This window comes from Dysidea avara, chromosome 2, assembly GCF_963678975.1.
Source record: "Dysidea avara chromosome 2, odDysAvar1.4, whole genome shotgun sequence".
NCBI lineage: Eukaryota > Metazoa > Porifera > Demospongiae > Dictyoceratida > Dysideidae > Dysidea > Dysidea avara.
In genome coordinates, this window is record NC_089273.1 from 17098779 (window position 1) to 17124989 (window position 26211).

General features: G+C 37.3%; 1 protein-coding gene and 1 long non-coding RNA gene across 9 annotated transcripts in view; one reads left to right on the forward strand and one right to left on the reverse strand.

Annotated features, from left to right (window-relative positions):
• Window positions 1–219: 219 nt before the first annotated feature.
• Window positions 220–12743, forward strand: LOC136246770 (uncharacterized). Its single transcript, XR_010696826.1, has 2 exons — window positions 220–328; window positions 12438–12743. It is a non-coding gene; the product is annotated as an uncharacterized lncRNA (long non-coding RNA).
• Window positions 9892–26211, reverse strand: part of LOC136246766 (uncharacterized) — a 306647-nt gene continuing 290327 nt past the window's right edge. For 3 of the 8 annotated variants that reach the window (XR_010696821.1, XR_010696822.1, XR_010696820.1), the window contains exons 7-11: window positions 24866–25216; window positions 15707–15773; window positions 15609–15651; window positions 13889–15559; window positions 9896–10166 (exon numbers count right to left, since the gene is read on the reverse strand). The gene's annotated coding sequence lies outside the window, so the exon portion shown is untranslated. Of the gene's footprint in view, window positions 10167–13888; window positions 15560–15608; window positions 15652–15706; window positions 15774–24865; window positions 25217–26211 lie in introns of all 8 variants that reach the window. The other 5 variants (XR_010696824.1, XR_010696823.1, XR_010696817.1 and 2 more) reach the window with 3 other exon arrangements.

The window sequence follows — 26211 nt, forward strand, 5'->3', positions numbered from 1 at the left end:
ATTGATACACACATAGTACTTCTCATATAAAATCAATTTTTACAACAATAAAAAATTAAAAACTGGCTACAGTTCCTATTTGATTACTGTATTTTTATTGAGAATTCAGCCTTGCTAGTGCACCCATTATACTGATTATACATGTACATCTGACCTCATCATACATATATTATAACATAATGTCTATACTGTAATAGTACCATTGTTTGTTTATTTTTTCATAGCACCTATTATACCAAAAATGGTACGTTATCTGATGAAATTGAACAAGTGGGAAGAGTTTGGCTTATTACTACTACCAGAAGATGATGCAAATTATTTGGTGGAGGTACGTAAATAATTTTTAATAATTCTTTAGATTTATCTGGATGACTTTCCTGACCTACTGTTCAAAAATTGGTTAGTAGAGTGGCTAAGAAACAAATTTTGATGAAATCATTCACTTTGTGATGAAAGCACCAGATTTTCTGTGGAAGGAGTAAGGTATTCTAAATCATTTGAGATATGGTGCCACATCAAAATCATTGCTGTAGGGCATATTTGGAAACTTCTAAACTAGGTTATAAGCCAATTGATCGCTTGTCAGGAAACCATGCAAGTGAATTTCAAATTTACAAGTGCAATCAGAAAATCTTGTGAACTGTGGGAAAATGAACAATTTTTAAAACTTTTAATGGTGCCAATATTTCAGTGTAAAAGTGCAGACACAATTCAACTATATTGCACATCTATGGCTTCATATACTTCAAACTTCTGTGCTTATTGATATTACAAGCTAATTACCTGGATGGACACCTCCGTTGATCAGTTTTGGATGAAACCATGTCTTACTTGTCTCTATTAAATACTTTTATAGCTAGCTTTCCAATACATTTTCTATTTGTTTTACATACTTAAAAGGCTCGTAAAGTGTAATATGATGATTGGTAATTTTATTGGCACCATATCTAAAATGAAATAATATGAATCAAGTAAATATTGTACCAAATTTGGTGCTCAGTTTTATCAAAAAGTGAATGATTCTTTTGCTCAGCTATATGTGCCACATGTTTTGCTGGATCCAGTCACAACAGCCATCAGAAATCATCGCTAGAGTATAAAAAAGCATCGCTGAATAATAAAGATGGTTGTATTCATCTAGGAAGCCTACCAGTGAGTTTTTTAGCACTAATTCGATCAGGAAGCCGCCATTACTGGCAGTGACCAGAGCCACACGAGCCATAATCTAAATCAGTTATTGAGCAAATCCAGGATACTCATTTATGAGGTTTACAATTAATAATACAATATATCTTCACTACATTAGAGACCTTCAGAATGGCACATAATCACCTCAGGTGAACTTTGTGGATGGCAGAGTGGCATAGTGCAAACCATGTAACTTAGGACATCAATTGCACTTCTTATGACATTTATTTTGTGATATAGTGCATTGCATATTTGACCTTTGATGACATTTACAGACATTTTTGCATTGAAAATTTACCATTTTTGTCTTTATATTCTGAGGCATTCTTTTACACTGTCCAAACATGATTTTAAATTAAAGGTCTTGATAAAATAAACAACTTGGTTTTATTTGAAGTTAATAGGTGTTTTTATTCCAAAGTTATGGTCATTTTCATTAGCCATGAAATTATATAGTTACCTGACTATTTGTAATATACGCCCCAAGGGCAGATAAATTCATTTTTATGACTAATAGAAATGATAATAACTTTGGAATAACCTATTTACTTCAAATAAAAACCAAGTTGTTTCTTTTAATAAGACCTTTAATTTGAAACTGTGTTTTAACCATGTAAAATAATGCCCCAGGGAGATAAAGACAAAAATAGCTAATTGTATGGCTAATTGTATTACAACAATGCCTGTAATGGTCACCAAAAATAAATAAACGTCATAATGAGTGCAATTTGTGTGGAAAGTTTCAGAGCTGAGTGTGCATTAAAATGTTTTTTTGTGCTATACCGCTCTACTAGATACTGTATGGATATTAATGCTACAGGTTAGATGCCATACAAATACATGCTAATTACCATGAGGAACTGCAATTACCTGTAAATACAATGATAAACACAACATACAGAACAGAAATGTACCATCCCAATGACCAATAATTGTCAATTAGTTAATACATAATTGTGACCGTCTCAGCAAAAACCCGACTTGTTTTTTCACAATTTTGGAATTTTTTATTTTCTCTGTATTTTCTGCAGTGTCCAAGAAATGAATCACCAAAGTTTCAGCCTTCTGTGGTGAGTAGTTTTGGAACTATAGTGCTAGACAGTAGGAAGAGCAAGATGATCAGCAACTATACTGAAAATAAACTACAGGTGCTTACATTCCCAGTCATAACTTCCATTTGGATTAGTCTACAATCTTGCAGTTTGGCCTAAAATGTTAACCATGGTTTAGCGAATCAGCCGAGGTATAGCATTATTCCAGTAGTCACTTGTGTGTATGGACATGAAGGCAGTTTAGTAGCAGAAATGATAATGATCTCATTTATGTTCCCTGCATTGTAAACAAATGCACATGTCACATATACCATTGGAGCTACAGAAACAAAACAAAGATTTTCGAACTCTCCATGAGCAGGTGAATAAGATGGTATATAGTTTTAATTGATTTAAGTCTTCCTTCTTCGAGTACTGCCCCAATAAAAGTTGAGTATTTTTGTTGTAGCATGCATAATTTTATGAATTATTTTTGAATTAGCAGTGGATACTGAACTGAAAGTTGGTTCAATAAGCTGTACTGGCTATTGAGCCAACAGTAAAACTTAGACAAAAAAGGGTCACTAAATGAAAAAAAAAATCTCAAAACTCATCCGAGGCTCAAACCCTGGACTACTGGGGGTCTAGGCAAGTGTGCTAACCACTATGCTACCGCTGCTACTTACCCACTACCCCTACTTTTCTATCTTATAAATGTTACTCATGTAGTTGTCTCAGTACGTGTAGTAAAAATAAAGGTGAAGAAGAAACCAAAGCTGAACCCGATTCTAACCCTAATACTAATGCTACTTTTTGCGTCCCCTAAAGTTGAATGCTTGGGGAAACTACCAGATGTGAAAATAAAAACCTTTCGATTCAGTAACCACTTCAATATGTATACTTGTGAGAACAAATCAGGTTTTTGCTGAGACAGTCACTATTTAACAGCATTTAGTTAAATAATAGTTAATATACTCCTTGGATTTACAATTCAGAGTCTTGTCTGCTGTAATGTACTGTACAAGCACAAAAATGGTATACTACAGTCATGATTTAAAGCTTTTGAACAATCCTTGATATGATTTTTGCAACCACAGTGTAGTAGTTCATTACAAACTGCACTTGCTTCAGGTAGTGCAGTCCAATGAGGCATTTACCCAATGCAAGTTTCTTCCTTGTCCAGCACTGAAACCGGGTCACTACTGCTGAACCGGAAGACCCGCTTACCCAGGTAGCAATCTCGGTCAGACCAAGATTTAACCCGAATGTGACTCAGATTAATCAAAACTGAAGTGTGCACCAAGAGCAGTGCTCGACCAGCACGTTATGTATGTACAAAGGTAGCTATACTGTATGAAAACTAAGCAGATATTATACAGCGTGGTCCCACGTAAGTTTGCGGATAGCAAAACACATTTCCTGCAAATGGTGGTTTTGCGCATACCTAACACATCATAATTACAGTATGACACATTTCCTATGTCAAAGTGGGTGTGGTTCATGAAAAAGCTGGCCTATTGCAAGACTAGACCATGTCTCATACGATTAGTGGGCGTGGCTCTACAGGCAGCAGATTCATGCATACCTACAGTCTGCAATACTACCGATAAATGTGCAGACTGTCATCCCTATAAGTAGGCATTCCAGTATCCGAGATTTTTAAATAAAAAAATTCTCCGTATATTCCCCAATAAAACCCTGGCACAAAATAACAACTCGTGTTTAACTTGAGATTGCTCCGTCGTCCAAGCTTCAATGAGGATGAAAATCGCTGTGGGGTTTGTTCACATGCTGTTCATCATGAAAATCTTAGTTTTACCGTGCGCGTTACATATAAGTGAGTTTTGTGTTGTTTTGTAATCTTTTCAAGCCATGCAATGTATGTAGAATACTTGAAAACTTTTAAAAACGTACTGTTGGGTGGAAGGTAGTCACTGGTACTTACTTTAAAGTGCGTAGTTACTTCGCTCGAGTTAGCGATTTTCAGCTCCAGAGCAATTTTCTGATGGCTGTGTCATCAGCTCAAAAGTATAAACCACTTCAAAGTTGGCATAACAATGCCATAATTGAAACCACAACTCCACCTTAGGTATTGTGGCACCTTCACTTTAGTTGTTTACCTTTACCCTTTACAAGTTGTTAACTTGATGTTTTTACTTACTTGAGATAGCCACTTGCCTATGGCTATACACCACTGTATTGAGAAGTGTGCAGTAAGTGAAACATATTTGCTCACCACAAAGCATACAAAGATCACTGAGATCCAATATGATCTGAAGTTACTCTCATTACATGTACGAACTTGCTGCTAGAAGCAACTGCAGTTTCAAGATAGTCCAGATTGCTAGATGGCTTCCTGATTCAATTGTGCCATTTTTCCCTTAAAATGTATGGGGAGCCCTGGAGAAAAAATGTACCTTTTTTCAGTTTTTAAGCACTGTGCATGCCAAAGTAGCTAATTCCAACCCAACAAACTATATATTTGTGAGATCGGCAATCAATACTCTATCTATTGAGCATATAAAAAGCCCATTTTTCCAAAATTTAAAAATTGGGCTGGAATGCCTACTATAAGTGGGTATGGCTCACAAAATAAGCTGGGTTGCATCAGGGATTGTTTGTACACTTCTGTATCATCCAACTAATGGACCTTATTCCGCAATGACATCAAACCACAAAATGGAGGTCGATAGTGTGGGCACTTTTGTACAGAGGGTATTGGGAGAGATGGCAGTTCGCTATGTTAACGTTTGCATACTGCAGCAAAGGGAACGGTGAGGCATACATAAGACAAATGCATGTGGTTTTGTGTTGATAGTAAAACTTAAGTCTGGTTTCGTCTGGTGGGACTATTTTGCATCGCCAAACCATGCTAACTAGCCTTTTACCTTTATTATCCAATAGTTTCATGTCGTGAAATCTGCAAACAAAGCTTATTTTAGTGATTACATACGAAGTGCCACACTAAACACAGCCATTTTGTCAATTATGATGTCATTGTGGATAAGGTCCATTAAGTTGCTTCGTATGTGATCCAATCCTGTTCAGACCTAGATAATTTGTAAAGTGGGTCAGATCCAGATGACCCAGACAAAATGTGACCTGGGTGACCCGACCCAGTTTCAACTCTGTCCCAGTCCCTGTTAGAAGGAGACAAAAAGCTGTTGTTGGAAGCACTAGTAATTGGCCCCAAATATATATAGCGTTGCTCTGTATAATATGTGTTGTATCAGTGCTCCCTGTGTAGGTGGGATGTTTTCAACTAATCTACCTTTAGCAAACAATTCTTGTTGTGCTAATTGACTCTCTCGGTTTCACTGGTTTGGAACGCAGTACATCAAAGTAGCAAAATTCTCAAGCTTATTAAGAAATGTGTCACTGATTTCAGACAAATTATTAGACAATTCCCAGACACTCAAAGCCATTTTTCAACACCACAAAAAGTAGTTGTATCACACCCAGTGAGTGCTTGAAAAAATGGCAAAACATTAGCTTTTTCAGGTCCAATACTTGAGTGTGCTGGTATAAAACAGTAATGCTTCCCAACACCAAATTCAATCCACAATTCTGTTAACTGTAAGAACTGAAAATTAGCAACAGCCAAGACAACAACATCTGTATCTACTGACCTAATGGTAACTTTCTGGCCACACATAGCTGCTTGTACAGTACGAAGGATCATATGAGTGCCTGCTTCTTTGTGATTATATGGTTTGATTTCATTGATGCTGTTGTCAGGTTCATGGACTGTCAAAACACCATCAAGATGGGTTGTGTATATTTCCTTGCATACTATATGTGATTGGATTATGATTTTAAAGAATTCATCTCACCATAACTTACCAAGGATAGCAAGCATACATATAAAAGTTACACAAAAGATACATCAATCTGTTACTTTTCAGAGTACTTGTAACTGCCTGTGGAGTTTCCAAAAAATAAGATATAAAACCTTAGCAGATGGGAAAGTGAAGTAGTATCATGAGTGCTCAAAAGGGGGAGGGGGTGGCAGAGTGGGCAAGAGATAGACTTCAACGTGGAGGCAGTCCACATGAAGTCTAGACATGAGATTACAGGGCTGCACTGGCTACTTAGTGGTAGCAGAATCAGCAGAAAAATTATTTGGCCAACATTATCTGGCCAACATTATCTGGCCAACATTATCTGGCCATCCACTGATTCTTGCCAAGCCAGCCCATTCACAAGGCCATAAACACCATTCGAGCTCTCCACACAACAAAAGATATCTGTTAAAACCAGCCTCAAGCAGTTTGAGTAGTACTGAGGGTTAAACTAGTAGTATGATAGTGTAGCTATCCACTGGTGGTGTTAGTTTAATTTTGTCTGATGTGCGATTTGGAATGGTTTTGTAAACTCTGGTCTTATACTGAGACCAGATATCTTTGCAGTAATGAAACCAAACAATGTGCAATCTGCTTATATGTCCCAAACAATGTCCTATCTGCTTATATGTTATACAAAATAAATTATGACATTAAATTTAAATCTACATAACTATCCAAATGTTTTGGTAACTTTAGGCTTTCTCATATTGTTTACAACTGCACCATCTACAATATGAGCAGTCACATTAAGGTGCACTTCACCTGATACACTAGGGGTCAATTTTTCAAGACACTGGAGAATGTCACATTTTGTTCCAGGTCAAATATTTCCTTTATAGGATAAGGAAGGTAGCTCTAGTTGGTTCTCATGTGTAAAAAAAACTGTTCTAAATCTGCTTTCCTTGATTGGCATGCTGTCTATGGCCCAGAGAATAGCTGACCATCTCTTTTCAATGCAGTTATCTTAGAGATAACTTTAAATTTTCCTGTTGTGCATGGGTTGTGAAAGAGAGGAAATAACCTTCCAGTCTGGAAAGTTATTCCTTGATTGTGTATCAGTTATAGCTTCACTATTGCTAGTACTTCTACCAGCTACAAATGTCCCGTATTGTATAATTCCTAGCTGTTAGCTGACATCACAGATTCTGTAACTTGTCATTCATAATGATTTTTGTGTCAAGAACACCAAGTTCTTAGTATACTCAAGAAATGAAGTTTTCAGTTCTTCAGGTTAATGTGGCTACAAGGGAGTTGACATCTTTAGCAAAATTCATCTGAATGTGTGGTACTTGTTCATGTTGTTTTTACAAGTGGCATTCATGTCACAAAATGTTTCCTCAAATACTGATTACCAGCTATTATCGATCAAGTGCATCAGGATCATCCACGAGCCCAACAGCACTACCATCTCTTTTGATCCTCTTTTTCAAATGTTCAAGAGATTGATCCATTGCCATGTAGGAAAACTGGTGAAGTGATCATCATACTACAAGATTACCTTTCTGAAATTCACTGTAAACTGATGGATGAGAACTGTTGAGCATGCTCATGTCTCGTATGTGCACTGGAAGCTAACATGCATAATTTACATGGTTCAAAACAAGAAAAGCCATAGAGAAAGTAGATTTAAAGTAGATACATACATGTACTAGTCAAAATTTCTTTCTCACAATGACCTATAATGAATTCTAACGTTAGTATTTTCAAATCTATCACAGTTTTCTAATAGTAAAATTGGGGATGCTATTTACTTTGGATTTAATGCATACCTCCAGTGTCAGTTGCTCTTTACATGCTACTACTTCACTGCAATAACTGTGATATGCAGTATTCTGAAGCACATATAAGGAAGAAACAGTCACTAACTTCATGAGCATAATAATAGTGCTTCACATACGAAGCAGAAAGAAGTGTTTCTGCACATCCAGATTTAGTAATTCTTTCCTGAACTAGTGCACTACATCAACCATTTCCATTGAACATTTTCCTAACATGTTTAGTATGGCCATTTCTATGACCACCTAGCATCATGACAAAGCATCCTCATTCAAATGTGGCCATATCCACCGTATCTGTTGTGTTAAACTTAACAATGGTTGATCTATTATAATAACCAGAATTTGGCCAGGATTCTATTGCTTCTTTAGTAATGCAGGTCGGTCATGGCATGCTTTGCCATAGCTACAGAATTAGCATTTTCATAAAATAAAGGTAACAAAGCAATAATTGCATTTGACCACATAGAAGTGGATCATGATATGCTTCCCAGGATATATAAATATCCTTCTCAAAGCTGCTAGTACTGCTGCCCTATTAATTATTTTACTATAGCTAACCATTGCTGTTCTTCTTGGTTGGCATCTTGAGAACCTGAATTTAATGTAGGCATGTAACAACTGGGAGTTATTGGACCACACAGATGTTTATTATGAAATGAAGCTGGTGAAACAACTGAACAGTTTGTAATAATTTCAGGAACAGCTTTCCTCTGAGCAGTAATATCAAGTTTGATGGTATCACGTTTTACTCCTGGGCAACTATCTGATATGTAGTATATATGGTAATGAAATTGCAATGCTATGGGGTTTCTTTGTGTTTACTATGTCGCACCACTGACTGAGCTGCAGTAGACTCTTTGTAGGACTTATGTTGAATAATATCAGTTGTAAGATAACACTAGCTGCATTGTTTCTATAGTCACCACTGTTATTTGGCTGTTCTGCTATGTTGGTGCCTCATTCTTATTAATGTTAACAATTCATCTGGTACTGACATTTATTATTGAGGGATCCATTAAACTTATTTTGTTGCTGATGAAAAATTTGTACACAAATTACATTGGCTGTTTTTGCCAGTATGATAGCACCAGAAATTCAGAATCATGATCTTTCTAACATGTAGCATTGATTAAGGTATCACTATCCTTTTCATATGCAAAAAATATCCCTTCCATGATGACATGGTCTCAATTCTGGTAGTACAGTAAGAAATCTTTCCTTTAACCTTGTTGAGTTGACTTTGCTAATGTTAAGATGAGGTTGATTCAAATGTTCTGTGTACAATATTATTTTGTCAAATTAGACAATTTAAACACTGATGTCATAGCATCACTATATGCACTGATTCCTCAATGTATAAACCCAGTTCCACTAGAGCTACAGCATGTGTAGTCATAGAACTATCGTCACTAATTGTAGTGCTACTGCTCTTAATGCAGTCCTGTACATAATTTTAAAGAGCCACCAACATCTTCACTGAAATTGTGCATCCAATGCATGTATATCTGGTATTCCTAGCTTTGCTAGTAGTCTAATGTCATTCAGTAGAATTACACATTCTCTTACATGGGAGTCAATTTCTAAGCTACTAGCTTTATGCAATTGTCCACTTGACTCATCACAAAAAAACCACTTAGTTACGTGCTGGAAAAATGAAATATCCAACTGGCTTCTTGTCTTTTTGGGAGTATCACATTCCAGTGTGGTGGAAACACTTCTTTTCTGTAGCCTCTGGGCTTTACTATTACTATATTTCAAGTAGCAAGACCTGTGGTACATTGCTGAATGTGAGACCAATGTTTCAGCTATACCTGGTCCTTCATTCAACAGCTTAATGTTTAAATTTGATGTAAGAGAATCTAATTTTTGAAATTGTAATAGATTGGTGGCTAGGTAATTAGTCCATACTTTAATCCTTTGACATCAAATGGACATTGAAGGTGGCCACCTGTTTCAGGGCCCAAAATTACAATTTCAAACTGTTCTGACAATATGTCTGAACATAATGCCAAAGGGTTCAGACATAACAACTTTTTGGTCTGACATAGCCAAGTTCATTGTAGTACTGGAATAAGTGTAACTATAAAGTGACAGACAAGTGGCAAACAATGAAACTAATAAAATACAAAACAAAATCACACAACTCAATCATTCTAGTCATCTAGTATAAACTTGTCTAGTTCCTCATTCTCCTTATCAACATCTTCATCACCAGCATCATATTTCTTTCATAACCATCAGGCTCTACCACATCACATTCTGACATACTTTTCTGCTATAACTTCTCTTGGATATTCATGTACCATGCTCCGCCAACCAAAACACTGGCGAGCAGACTTCTAACCTACAAGAGATTATAGTTAAAGTGGTACACAAGATGTGGACCAGCTAGTCTTGCTCTCTAAGCAATCCAGCTTTAGCCACACACTTGTATTGTGAGCATACAAAGCTAGAATTAATATTAACTTACAAACTTTCCCAGTTTTCAACAAATAATGCAATGAGTAAGACAAAGAATAGTATGCAAACAACTTTCATTCCACAAAGAAGTAGGAAAATAATGCAAGAGAAACACAGTGCACAAAAACAATTTTGGTACCACAGGGAATTTTTTTTAAACAAATAGTACTGTAATTTGCTTTTTTTTATTGTAAAATAAGTTTCTCATGCAGAATTTGTACAAAAATTTCTTACATGAAAATGTTTATATGAGATAAAACTACTAATCATTAATGTAAATATATTTTTACACAAAATTACAGTAGCATTACTTATGGTAAGTTGTTTGGCAATGGATAACTAGCATTTTTAATGGCTCGGACACTGTCCACACAAAGTCATACTTGGTCAGACATTTGCTAAAAATGGGAAATTGTCCAATGTCTGACTGTAATTTCAGGCTCTGCTGTTTCTTCCTGGAAAAGAAAACACAGTTGCCAATTTTATACTGCTTGGCTTAAATGCAGAGATCCTTGTAAATCTGATTTGATTATCTTTACTTTATTGGACATTACAGCTATGAATTTAGTAAAACATTAAGACAATTTTGTGTAGCATGAAACCCTTAGCAACCACAGAGTTTTGTCAATAACTTTGAAAATAAGCCACTATTAGCCCTAGCTCTTTTCAATGTAAATAAATGAATAAAGCAAACTGTGAATTAGCCCTGTTTACAGATGGCATGCACCAGGCAAAACATTAATTTTGTTTACTACGGGTGGCAGTACAGTGGATCCTCAGTTGTCTGAACGACTTTGTTCTTATAGTTAGCCAAAGGTGTTCAGATAAATGAATTTGTTTGTTCGAATAACTGAAGCCCATTGAGTTATGTACAGAGCTTCATTGAACTACTCTAATAGAACAGTCATTTACTCTAATAGAATGCACACTTATGACAAGATACTCTAATAGAACAGTCACATTTGGTGTTCGGATAACTGAGGTTCGGATAAGCGAGGATCCACTGTACAGGCAAAGCACTTGTATGTGTTCTAAAACATGCATACTTTACTATAATTAACCACCACATGAAGTGTACACTAATTTAATGCTAACTATTTAGTACATTATTATACTATTGGGCTGCTTTTGCATAAATACATTTAACTTGAAAAAACCAACAGTTATTTTATCTGGTCATTCCAACCTACATTACTGGTACCATTTTAAATTTCCATTCACAAGTACAGTGGAACCCCTCTTAACTGACACCCCTGAATGGTGGACAGCCTCTTTATAACAGACAATTAATAAAGTCCCAAATGCAACTTCCAATACTTGTGTGTATTAATGCCCCCTCAATAGTGGACACCTCTCTACTCTGTAAACCAGACAGTGCACAATTCCAGACATGGCAAGCACTACAGTACAACACCTCGCTAATCGCAGACACAAGTAACAAAGGTTCATTGCCAGTTACAACAATCAATCAAACTTAGCTAGTGTGAGATAAAGCTATGAAGCTACGAGAAGCCATATGAATATGTATACAAATACTGCTGTTAATTTCTTACCCAGATCTTCTGAAAATATTAGCTGGTGCACTTTAAGAATAAGCTGCACTACAGGATAAACTACATAATCTGTATAGCCAACCATCTTGATGACTAATCAAATACAGAGTAATCCGGACAAGTCTTTATGGAACATGTACAAAACTTTTGTGGTGCCTGACTGTCTTGGTAGTGTAGTAGAGGCCACACACATTAGGTAACCCGTGCTCAATAACATCACTTCTGTTGCTATTAAACTAATCATGTCTGGTTCACATGGTACCATAACCCATCTTGCCCCGCCACTCAGTCTAACCTCATGCACTCAAACTGATTATTTTAAAATTTTAGAAAACCCTTAAATAAGGACACCTCCATAAAGGACATAATTATTTCAGTTCCCAAAAGGTGTCCATCTTAGAGGGATCCCACTGTACTTCAAATCTGGAATTTCATGGTACTCCTATACAAATTGTTTTTTACCAGTGTAATGTTTCTACTGAGCAACTGTACATTTTATTGTATTCAATACTTTAATGTTATTGTTATTAGCACTTTACAATAACCAGCACTGAAGGTCTGACATGTTTATACTTTTTTTAGAGAATCAAGATTGAAAATGGGAGAGATCAGATTGATAATTGCAAGTTAGCACTATTTCGGAAGTTTTTAGAATGTGGAGAGAGAACATGGCAGAAAGTGCTGGATGCTCTGGAAGGATCTAATAATTCCAATTTAGCTGGTGTGGTTAAGGCTAATCTACTAAAGGATTTTGAAAAACAATGACAGTACAACTATTTAGTAACTGCAACTGCTGCTGTTTATGCATACATTATCTAGCTAGACATAAAATTTACAGTAGGTTTTTGACTATGTTGTTTCCTGCAAAAGTGGTATTTTAGAACTTTGTGGTGGAATGCAGAATTGACATAAAATTTTCATATGTGATAATACCCCATTAATGAAAACTACAAAACAAATAATATTTAATTTCATGCAAAATTTGGTTGTTAGATATGTTCATCATTTAAACAGCGAAAATTATATAATTATAGTTTTACAAAAATAAACAATTTAAACAATAATAATAGCGTAGCAGAAACAACGATGCGCTAGCAGAAATAAAAGGATAAAGCAAATGTTTTTGCATTTAAGGGTGCTCTGTGCAGTTTGTTTATATGGCTTCCCATGAAATTTAATTTGTTCTATAACTTACAAATCGTTTTAGCAAATGTTTAGTACTTTTTACTGGATGTAAGCTAACACTAGCACACAGTTTAGTCCAAACCCCACTGTGAAAAAAGAGGGATATAAGATGGTATTTCCAGTGGCTTATTGAATACAAAAAAGCTTGGTATAACCTGTATTATACTAACAATCCCTATAAGGCTTTAGTAAATGTGTTAAACATACTGAAACCTTATATGCGATAGTATAGTGTGGGCATTATATCAGATATAAGCTATTCCAAGTATTGTGGTAATTAAACTGAAACCATACATGTAATAGTATAGTATGCATTATACTAAAGTATAACATGAGTATAATACACGGTTTATATTAAGGCTTATTTGTATTCAATAAGCCACTGGAAATACCATCTTATATCCCACCTTTTTCACAGTGCCCAACTGCTAAATTGTGACCGGGCCTGCGAAAACAGGGCATGTGGGCACAAACTACACCCCATCACTCTATAAGTCATATCTCCATACTGGAAAGGTATATTTCCATTCTGTAACTTGCATCATGATACCAATTAAATGCTAACTAAGATCTGAAAAGTGCAATGCCATAGCATAATAGTACAAAAAGTTATGAGTAATGAAAGTGTGAAAAAGTAGGCAAAAACCATGTGCCCACATGCCCTATTATTGCAAGCCCGGTCACAATTTGCTATAGAACATGATCAATAATCTCACACTTTCACACCTAACCCTCTGTTTCTCACTCTTTCAGCTTAGTTCTCATGCCTGATTTGCTTCATAATTAGCCCTGTGCTTAAAATTGGACAGCCCTGTGCTTATTTTTAAGCATGCAGCATGTGCAGTAACCTTTTTTTTTGGTCTTCACTACCAAAAATCCTGAAGCTGCACTTGAGTTCTGGTCCACATTGCTGGTAGTGTTTGAGGTCTCACTCCTAAAATTGTTTAGAGGTTGGCATCTCTGCAACAAATTGACTACATTCCATGATTTTACAGGTGTAGTCTTCTCACAGGTGTATAGTGGAATAGCACTTAATAGATGATGCCTAAACCTGTGGGTAAAATGTCCTGTACAAATGGTAGATGGCACACAAGCTACCTACTGAAGTATGCGATGTATTGTACTCTTTGGTAGATGGCATACATTGCTAAGTTTTGTAATGGTCACTGGCATGAAATGGTCTATTTTAACTGTCAAAAATCAGCCAAAAATTCAGCATGTTGAAGGTCCAGCAGTAATGAGCCACAGCAATCTTCTTTACGGTTCTTTGCTGCCAAAAAGTGAGGCTGAGTAATAGTAACCACGGTGAGTTCTAATAGCATGATGTAATCTGTGGAAACTAGTACGAGATCAGGTCTGCTTAGATGTGATACAAGGTGGAATAGTACTTGAGGGACTAACACAGCTGGAAGCCAGGAAGAACAGCATAAAACTAATAACAAGGTGCACGTGGTAGCTAAATCCTTTTTGAAATAGCTATCCTCCTTGATTAAGTGCAATGGAACAACTTAAAACAGGTAGGCTGAGCAGAGTGACGAAGGATACATACTGGACTAATGATTATTATTACAGACTGTACATGCCAGGTGTACTATACAGACCTTCAGCACTTGTGCTATACAACTCTTATAAATAAATGTTCCAGGCTAATCCAAGTGGTAATCCTGTTTCTGGACATCAGCTTTTGGCTTTCTCTGATTTATGCCATTGTTTGGTGAATATTCTACTTAATGGTGAGAACTAAGAGTGTCTCTTACTATTCAGAAGAGGTACAAGTACATTTCATGCATGTAGCACTACAAATAACTGAATTAACCAGCAATATACATAATACACACAGCTATATAGATACTGATGTTTTAGATGGCTTGTACTGTTATGGATACACTTGAGTTCATCAGTAGGATTAGTAGCCTATGTCAATGTCAAGTCTACACTAGCTATACCTCATGGTATGCATAGCTTAATATTTAAAGGATTTGAAATACTGTTGCATCTGTTAAGCTAAAGTCTGTCATTTAGCTAAATTTGTTGCAACCTGTGCAAAATACCGGTATAGGTGTTTTAAATAATTTATCCGAGATCCACCTGTTCCTGGAGAATATTGTTCCTTTACAGAATTAGGAATATGATGATGTATTACTAGATCTGTGGTACAACATGGATTATTATCAGTATATCAGAGTGACCCATTATACTGGACGCCATTATGTTTGAGCAGTGGCTCTTAGTCCGTTTCTCCTATGTTAATGGGACACTTTGGTGAACAGGAATAGATCTACTGGCAGTGCTTCTCCATGGTGAGGTACAAGCCACTGCTGCTGCACTCCGTGCCAACTGGAGGATGAATTTCCGATTGAATGTGGTTGGGTTTAAACTATGCATTAAAATATTTTTATTGTATTTCATTATTCTTTTTTGCAATTTTAACAATCAAATAAGTTTTTTTGTAAGTGTGATCAAGCCCTTTTTGATGTGAAGCATCTTCAATACAACTGTTGAAAAACTCCCATAAAAACCTGCAGTAAATATTGTACATAAGTTAAAGTTATAAGTACAATGAATGACCTGTGTGAATATCTAATATAGTAGCTTGAGTGGCTGCCAGATTCTAGTCAGATAAACAAAGGTCAATATACAATCTGTACAACACCCGAATGACTTACCAGATAGCTAACACACACAGTGATGGTTGACATTATAGTAATATTAGACATACACGAGACAGTTGACCTACACGAGACAGTCATATAATTGATATAACAGTGACATTCACCATAATACACACAGACGTACATAACACAGACAGTGACAGTCAACATGGTCATGGTAAACACAACACAGTAACAGTTTACATAATACACACAATGACAATCAACATGGTCATGGTAGACATAACACAGTCACAGACAGCGATGGTCAACACAGTAACAGTTTACACAATACACACAATGACAATCAACATGGTCATGGTAGACATAACACAGTCACAGACAGTGATGGTCAACACAGTAACAGTTTACACAACACACACAATGACAATCAACATGGTCATGGTAGACATAACACAGTCACAGACAGTGATGGTCAACACAGTAACAGTTTACACAATACACACAATGACAATCAACATGGTCATGGTAGACATAACACAGTCACAGACAGTGATGGTCAACACAGTAACAGTTTACACAACACACACAATGACAATCAACATGGTCATGGTAGACATAACACAGTCACAGACAGTGATGGTCAACACAGTAACAGTTTACACAATACACACAATGACAGTCAACATGGTCATGGTAGACATAACACAGTCACAGACAGTGATGGTCAACACAGTAACAATTTACACAATACACACAATGACAGTCAACATGGTCATGGTAGACATAACACAGTCACAGACAGTGATGGTCAACACAGTAACAGTTTACACAATACACACAATGACAATCAACATACATAAGTGACAGCCAACATAATTCAGTAACAGTTATCATAATACACAAAATTAATGGTAATCACCATACATAATGGTGATAGTCAATGTAACACAGTCATGGTAGACATAGTGACACACAGTGATCAGTGAGTCAACATAACACACAGTGACTAGAGGAGGGTGGAAGCGGTTTAAGCGTCATTAAGATTAATAATGAAAAACCATTGGTTTGGGATGGACTACCTATTGACAAAATACTCTGATCATTTTGGAATGGAATGGTAGAATAATAGAATAATGGTCTGCCTACCCCACAGAATGCTGTCCAAGTGTACATAACATAGCTCTCAACACTTTAGTGGTAGTGTACAACTACAGTGTGTACAAATATACTGGACTGGTAAGTGGCAACTGTACTTGTACAATACTACCTGCTGTTACCTTCGTAAGGTTCAGTGTGTCCTGAGCAAAACAGCCAGCACAGTCTTTGTTGAGCTGAGCAGCAAGCTTGCAGCAGAATTTTCTTTTAGTATTGTGAATGTCAAACTAGATTGACCAAGTTTTAGTTGCATCTGAGTTCCTAACATGAATGGCCAGTGACGAAGGTAGCAGACCAAGTACTAGTGAGAGTGTCGAGCCATTCCTATATACACCTGGCACGCTAAGACATTAATCTGATTGCTGGAGCTGTTGCCAACATACTCCGCAACCCTCCTACTGACCCTGGAGTTCCTTTGACAGTAGAAGCAAGAACAGTAATGTTCTTTTTTCATAGTTTCATACATGCTGGTCACCACAGATAGATAGTAAAAAAAAATTTTAAGAAGCAATATTTAGCGGTGGGTGGCTGCATTTATCAGGCGACAACTAGGAAGGTCAAATGACCTGTTTACTGGACTTAATGAACTAAGTGGAAGTGTAAAGTTTACCTGCTCTTTGTGCTATTAAGGTCCCAATGTGTTCTAAAATATGTACAAAGAAAAAGTGCAATTTCAGCAATCCTGATAACAGGCCAGGAGTACAGAGTGTAGAAAGGCTAACGTTAAGCATGGGCAGCCATGGATGGGTGGTCATGGCCAGTGTTCAGTGGTAGCAGGCACACTGCTGCTGTGTATTATACAATCAGGTGTGACCATAGATGGGTGGTCTTGGCAGTCAGTCACCCGAACCATGTTTTGTTATATACTTCATGTGCAGTGTGTTACAAGTGTTGCTCTATTCAGGCTCTGCCACTGATTCACCAGTTACCACCAATAATTCCTGTCCTACCAGTGGATCCCAATCTCACACCCGATCTACCCAGACTGATTACTACCCTTGAAGACACTCCAGATCACACCATTGCAACTACACCAAGACCAATGCCAACATCAATCGTAATGGACAGGCTACCATCCATTCCAACCAAGCTCCTTGAAAAAAATTCAACCTTGGGAATACATTGATCTCTCAATGCTTCTGGATGGAGCCCTGCAGGAGCAGACAAATTTTTCTGTATCACACGATGGTAAACTGCTGATCATGGGACCTACTGATCGTATTCAAACAAAACGAAAAGTCATTTCCTACCTCTGCACTTGGTTGCAGGCCTACTCCAGAATGATGGCTGCTCTGGTGTCAGCTTCATCAACCACCAAGGAGGAATCAGTTGGCTTTGCAGTCCACCTGCACCTAATCCTTCAACTACACCATGACTTGGCAGGCTTTTAGTGGTTATGATATGACCAGGAGTATAGAGAATGGGCTGCAGCAAGGAGTTTCAAAAAATAGGGGAGCTGAACTTGACCATTTATGGTCGCTGATTACCTTCTGCAACTCCTGTCATCACACCAAACGAAACTTATTCATTTCACCCCAATCACCAAACGCTTTTACAAAACAAAGTACATCACCTTGAAGCTTACGTGAAGCACCATCCGAACATCTAATCAACCCCAGTCAACCCCATCGTTTTTCAGGTTTGTACTATGACTATTGAGGGTCACGTGAAATACCAAAGAGAATAGCAATATATTTATGTGGCGCTTAGAGCGCGTCCAACCTCCCCTGCTGTAGAATAGTCTCATGCCCAGTCAGGCTTGCACTATTGCACAAACACTGTCTGGTGACAATGCTTGAGTTGTTTGGGCTGGAAGTGCGATTCAGCTGGGCTGGCCAATCAGAATTGAGGAGTTGCATAATTGCTTAAAAGCAGTGAAAAACTGGCAAGGAATAAAGTAAAACTCAGAATAGGCTGTTTACTAGATGCATTCTCTTCATTATCATATTAGTAGAGGATAGTATTTCATTTGTGATGAAACGTAAAGTCACGGTTCATAAGGTAAAGTCAGAAACACAACTTGACAACAAACATCTTGAACAGCCTACAGTAGGTGAGTAACTTCTGATAAATGGCTTTAAATTGTCTGCCTTTCGTCTACTTCCAATATATTCATGCAACTCTTCACTTCCGGGCCCAAGAAACTCAATCATTGTCACCAGACGGTGTTTGCACATTAGCACCAGCCTGGCTGGGCATGAGACTAACTGTAGAATTGCTTCTAGGCATTCTAACAGATAAATTACAAAAGCTTTTTATAACTGTTAGGCTAGTTTTTCTGAATGATTTCTTGTACTCAGTAGTGATGGTTTGAAAGTGATGGATCAGTAATGTACATTACTGTGTAGGTGATATTTGTTCTGTTTGTTCCACTCCAGCTCTGGTTGAAGTCCTTACTTAGACTTCTATTATGTGATAAAGTGATATTTTCTGGTGATAAATTCAGAATGTGATAAAGGTTTCATGATTCTAACGACTCATACCCTTCCTGAGAGTCATGACCATCACATATAGAGTGTCTTCCCCCAATGGGTAGTGCTAAAAGCAAGAACAGACAGGAGATTACAACATGGCAAATGTGAGCCTCAATAAAATAAGCCTTTTGGAGAATCCCAAGGTGCATTAGATCTGAGAGAGGAATAAGGCTAGGGCCACGCAACCAGAGTGTAACTAGCCTTCATAAATACTGATGTATTTTTAGCCCATTTTGGCTCTAGTTTTGATCACAAGAGATTCATCATTCATCTAGCAATCAATCAGCAAATCACACAACCTACGTATGCAGCCAGTAACACTACTGACTATCACAACAGTAGTAAAAAATTAACCACTGTACTCAACTTTACTTCTCAGAAAGCTGATAGAACTATAGAAGAAAGTTGAAAGATAGAAATGAAACAGAAACACAGACATGTAGTAAGTAAACACACGAGACTTAACACACATACTGTACAACATCTTATTGAACTATACAGTAGTACAAGAGAAATGCAAAACACCACTGATGTGCAAAATGCAAACCTAACAGATTGTGGTAAATGCAGGCTTGCCAAAATGAACAAGTTATTTCACCTCTTGATTTGCTTGATAAGTTACAGGCCTATGAAAACAAATGTGTTTCAAAATTTGCCTTTTTTTCTCTCAATCTTTCATATCTTTCTATGCCATCATGCTATGATGACAACATTTTAAGCCCTTGTGATAAAAACATTTAGTATAAAAGTTACAGATTGCAAATATTCTACTCTACTACTGAATTATCACCTGTTGTATGACATGGTGTTGTTTGTGCCCATATGCCATGATTATTGCAGGCCGGGTCACATATTTGTAATTCATCAGTGGCAACACTCAGAAAGTACAATTGGAACAAACTACAAATTACGTGTAGAAGTATCTTCTTCTCTCAAAAGTATTTTACAGTTTGTGTTTATCAAGGTTTGTAAAAATAATCCTTTTTATCCTTAAATAAAGGAATGCCATAACATAGGGGACACATCTCCTTTACAAGCTGCTAATTTTGTAGAGGCTCCAATCTACCACTATTTAAACTGCTATAAATTACAAACCATCTATAAACTATATATCAAAATACTCATTATAGAATAAGGAATTTTATTATCGAGTTGTTGTTTACACAGCAGCAGCCATAAAGTCATTATAAAAATTTAAAGTACAAAAATTAGCTTGGATGAAACCACATGAAAAATTTTCACATCTAGTACTGTTTATGATACTCTCATTGCAATTTTGCATTCAGATTACTCACTTTAGGGTAGTACAGTAGGTACTACCATGTAAATGAAATTATTCTAATTAGTGCAAGCATGAAGTTCATGAATTACAATGTGCCATGCAGCTTGCAAAATAACCAGTGTGGGCACAGGCAAGGAAGAGAACATCTATGATGCTACATTAAGGCTTACAACACTGCCAACAGATAAAACTACCTCTACAGGGTGGTTAGACTATCATGGTGAGCAAGTTGAACTGCATAGAATTGTATTTGTGCTACTGTATGCTATGTTTAGTATTTTGTAGATGGAGAAGAATGACTGCTATTGTAAAATGATTTTGTTCTGTAGATAACTGATCTCTCCTGTGGACGTGGTTTCTTTTGGCACTAACACAAACAAATATTTAACAAAACAAGACAATAATTAATCAGTCAAGTTTAAGTGACTCTCTAGGTCAACAGCCGAGTCAGATGGTAAGATGACCTAGATCCCCTTAGACAGTTATTGCTGAGTAAAGAAAAAGTAAACTTGCACCTCATCCAGTGAAGTGTTTTATTGTAAGACTGCCCAGAATGCTCAGACAACAAAGTATCATTACAGAGCTATAACTCGCATTTACAATACTTCTTTCTAATGCAATACAGCACTCCATTTGGTATCTCCTTACAGAAACACTTTAATACAAACAAAGCCATAATAGCAAATCTGTCATGTGACATTACCACATGTGTACATGAAGGGGTTAATCTGGGGGGGGGGGAGGGTTGGGTTAGCTATTGCCCCCCCCCTCCCCCTAGGTTTATATCTAAATCTAAAGCCTTGAGAAATGGAAAGGTTTAAGTTGTATAATCAAATGGTCAATATTCAATGGCATCACAGTAAAGTTTCACCAAAATTGAGTATATTTACACCTAATTTTTCTAAATTTTCCTGTGGGAGCATGCCCGCAGACCCCCCTAGAATCTGAAGCAACTTACTTCACCCTCTCTAGGTTAAGAGCCCTGACATGCACAATTTGTAACAAAATTTCCATTAGTGTGTATATACTTAATGGACCATGAAGTCACATGAGACTCTTCAGGTGACATGGGATTGATAAAGTTAAATAATTTCAGTCTAATACTCAAATGTGCTTAGACCAAGTGGGATACTGTTCCATGAGTTACTCTACTTAACAGCAACTATGTTGTTAGATGGAGACCAGCTCATGAATGCTATAACTGCCACTATAGAAGGCCAGCTTCTCAGGACAAGTTGCAGTTCAATGTAGCATAGAAGTAAGCCAGGTGGAAATGATGGCAAAGATGAGCTGAAAGAGCTACATGTGTTAGTTTAAGAAGCAAAGGAATGAGGCTTAACTCAATTTCACACTACAGTGGAGGATTATTTGACACAGCAAAAGAAGAACGTAGCGAAGGTGGCTCCTACCAGTGATATGAACAAAACTGCTGCAGGTTATGAAGTCACTGGGTTTGAAAATGAAGGTTGAACAGGGAAAGTAAAAAGATAAAAGGCCACAGTAGCTGCAGGAGTAGCCAGATTAACCAAAAGCCAGCATAGGTTACCACCCCCAAAACAAAAAACACAAAGCCATGTTTGTGAGTAACAGGCCCAAGAGACTGAACAAAGGGAACCCATAGTGCTCACTTGGGAGAATATGTAGTGTTAAGGATGCAACAGAGCATCTACTCAATAGTCAACACAAGGTGCAAAAGAACAAGTAAAAGTGTTGATAATACAATAAAGCATGGATGGGGTCAGGATGGATTGCGCTGATGATGCAAAAAGGGCTTGGGTTAAAACACAAGTGTTGTATGGCAGTTACAGTTTTCATGCCAACAGTAACAGTGATTTGCCATGCCATTTGACACTAAATTTAACTGTCAGCACAACATATAAAGCATGCTAACAGTATCCCAGTCAGAAAATAAAATTTAAATCTGGTATTTAATGTAACTAGCGTTTCATAGTGGACGTGGGCTTGACATGATATGACCTCCTCTACTAAAACATACTTTGTCTGCACCAGAAAATATTGTATGTGTATTAATTAGAATATACAATACATCAATCGGTTGACTAACTGTAGTCTTGTGCCCAGCAGGGCTCACGGTAATGTGCAAACACAGTCTGGTGACAATGCTCAAGTCTCTTGGGTCTGGAAGTGCGATCCAGCTAAATATTAGCTGGCCGATCAGAATCAAGGAGTTGTATAGTCGTAAAAACATGAACAAGTTGATGTGCTACTTCTAAAAACCAGGCGCCATGCAGCTAGCTAACTCATCTGGAATTAACTATAGACAGTATATGCTACTATGAATTAACCAACTATGTATTACTATTTTACAATAGGGTAGTTTTGGGTTATACAATAATATTATTAGCCAACTCTCGTATTTCGTACTTCATGAAATTTTCGTAATTCATTCAATTATATTGCTATGCACTGCTAGGAAGCGTTTGTTAAACAAACCATTTTTACCAATATATTACGCACAGAACTATCTTCTAAACTGTTTTATAGTGTGACTAACGTGTTTTTTCCCACAAATTATCTCGACAAAGCCTCAAAGCTGTTCTTCATTTTCGTTTGCATACGTAAGGGATATGCCCCCTTTCAGCTTGAAGCGATAGGCTATTCCTGGTAGTGTACGAGTCCTGCACCATTGTTTTTCAGTTGTTAAACGCCTGAAAACCTGAAGGGAAGGTAGTCTGAGGAAAGTCGCCACACCCGTATTTCAGTCCGCCGAAAAGAAACCACCTCAGAGCAAAGTTCACCTGTGCAGAAGTTTAATGCACACTTCATTTCGCTACTACTTCTTACGTAAAAGCTGCTTTTATCATTATTTAACGATATTGCTCATGTGGGTGCGTACGGACAAACATAGGTAGATATGTAGATAGGTACACACACACACACACACACATTTACGAAAACAGTTTCAGTAAACCAACCGGCCTTTGGCCGGCTGTGGGCGAGTGCCTGGTTTAAAAACCATGCTAAAAGCTAAAATGGCTAGGAATAAAGTAAAACTCAGAACAGGGTGCTTACTAGATGCAAGTCTCTTCCTTTACTAGTACTGGGAGAGGGTAGCGTTTCATTCTAGTGAAATGTTGAGTCACAATTCTTCAGTCTTATAAGGTGAGATTGGAAAACACAATGTATCTTAAACAAACTAGGTCAAAATTTTCTCTTTAAATTCTCTGCCTTTTCATCTACTTCCAATACATTCACGCGATTACACAACTTATAGATTTTGATTGGCCAGCCAACATTATGGCTGGATCGCACCTCCAGAGCCCAAGGCCCAAGAAACCCGAGCATTGTAAGTGCAAGCCCAGCTGAACATGAGACTAAACTAACTGTACCTCCCTTAAGATTAGGTTGTTTACAGTTACACAAGGATGAGAAAACATGTTTTTGCATGGTGGACATAAAACTCAGTAAACACCCACATTTCAAAACATAGTAACCACACAAGTTTCAGCTAGCTATAGTCATTGTACATATGGAGTGGGATCATTTTCAATAAATAAACTTTAGCACTAAATTAATTCCCAATCTTGAAATCCCAAACAAAGGGAAAAAGACCGTCTTCTCAGGTTTTAATGTTGGCTACAATTATGCAGAAAATGGTACAGGGCTTGTCCAAGAGCCCATTTTGACACAAAGCGGTTTCACTAAAGTGTGGTTTATACTATAGCCACTACAATAACCAGGTGGTTGGTTTATCAGTGAACATGACATCAGTTTTTGAACCTTAATCAGCTCTATATAACAACCATTCAGACACAATGCAAATCCAGATTGCAACTTAATTTCTATAACTACATTGTGCTATACTTGTCTACATACATGGGTGTGAAAATCTCAGTAAATAAATCATGAACCAAGAACAACCTAACTGTGAATATAGGATTTATTATATTGAAAGTTCAAGAATAGCTGTCACTATTTAAACAATACATGGTGCAAGATATACAAATGTGTACAATATATAGCTAGCTACAAGGGGGTGGCACTCCAATATATTCTGTACTCAAATCTTCGTCCTCAGTCAAAACGAAAGTCAAAAGTCAAGCAAGAAATTTGCAGTAGGTCAAAAGATAAGCTTCGCTTGTAAAGTGTATACCACAATTGATACTTTTCGAGTTGCAACATTTTATGGAAAGATGCAAGAATTTGGCCAAGAGTCAAGCTCGGATTTTAGGGTAAGTCAAGGGTCAAGGCTTATTTTTCGACTTTGACCAAGGAGGAAGATCGGAATACAGGGTATATAGGAGTGCCACCCCCTTGTAGCTATATGTAACTGCTTACCTTCTGATATTGTCGACACAACCGCATCAGCAACGACTGCCACAGCAGGCACAGCAGGACAGCTGGGAAGGCTGCCTTAACAACAGCCGACATGTGAAACAATGAAAACTCTCTACTTCTGATTCCCTCAAAGGCTGGAGATTATTTTGATTAAATATTCTTTCAAAATTAGCGTCGTATCCAGCACGGGCGGTTGATTTCCGCCCAGTTGCCATCAATCAGTAGTACTTGTCTCAGTTATCTCTCAAAATATGTGATCGATGAAGAAAATAAGTCTTTAAAATAGTAGATATCTTCTGGCACTCCATCCACAAAGTCAACAACAGAACCAATGAGTCTGCAGACAACGTGCTACAAAAAGAATTAAAGATAATAATGCTGTATTTCACTATCGCCAGCTACACACACTACTGATCAACACAGCAGCGGTGTTCACACGCTAAAACAATTGTAAAAGCCCGTAATCTAGGAACATCACCGGTAGTGTTCGAAATTTTGACACCGTAAGGCAAGAAAATTTCGTGGATTACCAAAATTTGATTCAATTTTCGTGGCTTGGACATTGGTCTCTGGATCGTTCCAACAACTTTGCACATGGGTTGTAAATGTCGGGTATTTATGATGTTGCTGTAGTTGTTGAGAGCTGTATTGCTGCAGTTAAAGACAACACTTCAGAGCGTCACACAGCAAACACATACTGTAGCAAAGAAGTTGAAGCAAAAGTATTACAACAGTAAAGTAGAGGAGGTAAAGCCATTTTAATATGGCTTTTACGTTCAGTTGCTACATATGTCAGTGTGTACACTATTATGTATATCCACATACTGTATTGTCTTGAATTATGGCCGGGACAGTTGCAACTTTTTACATACATCTGTTACTATATGAGACTAGCGACTATATGAGACTGGCATTCACATCATGTGACCAGCATTCACATCAGGTGACCAGCATTCACATCAGGTGACCAGCATTCACATCATGTGACCAGCATTCACATCAGGTGACCAGCATTCACATCATGTGACCAGCATTCACAAATCAACTCAGTATTGTACTCTCCTTGATGCTTTCACACACATGAGTGCGTTATGTACCCCTAATATCTCTTGTAGAAGTTCCCAGGATACATGTTGTGTATATACTTAATTAAACTCTAAACCATTTCCATATAGCCAGAGAAGGTTGGTCAAGTATCATCATTACCTTCTAATGTGCAGTCGTGGGAACCAAGGATAGTGCTAGGTGTTGATAATTTATTATGTTACAAAAAGTAGACAAACAAGTAGTGATGCACCAATACCAATACTATAGTATGTTCACGTTGAGCTGAATCCTCAAAAACA